The following is a 373-nucleotide window of genomic DNA, read 5'->3' as shown; positions in this document are numbered from 1 at the left end:
ATTCGATTCCCGACCAACGCACGTCATGTGCAACCACCGTCCATCGCCAACAACTGTGCCACCTGCATGAGGCCCCAGATCCCAGGGTCCTGCCAAGCGTGTCTCTGTCTCTCCCATTATCTGTCTTTCTGTTTCTGTCTGTCTCCTTATTCTCTGTGTCTCTGCCTCTCTCTGTGTCTGTCTCTGTCTCTGTCTATCTCTCTCCTCTCTCTGATTCTCCTCTCCCACCACCTTCCAGCTCCATCTTTCCCCCTAATGACCCTCAGGAAAGGCATGAAACCTCTAAAGGACGCCCACCCAGGACAAGCCCTCCTGTCAGCCAGACCATGTCCCGGCACCCCCAACACCCACCCTCATTCTGGAGTCCGGAACT

This window comes from Orycteropus afer, unplaced genomic scaffold (genome assembly GCF_000298275.1).
Source record: "Orycteropus afer afer isolate SDZICR_OR568_19922 unplaced genomic scaffold, OryAfe1.0 scaffold00018, whole genome shotgun sequence".
NCBI lineage: Eukaryota > Metazoa > Chordata > Mammalia > Tubulidentata > Orycteropodidae > Orycteropus > Orycteropus afer.
This window is presented reverse-complemented; position numbering follows the sequence as displayed.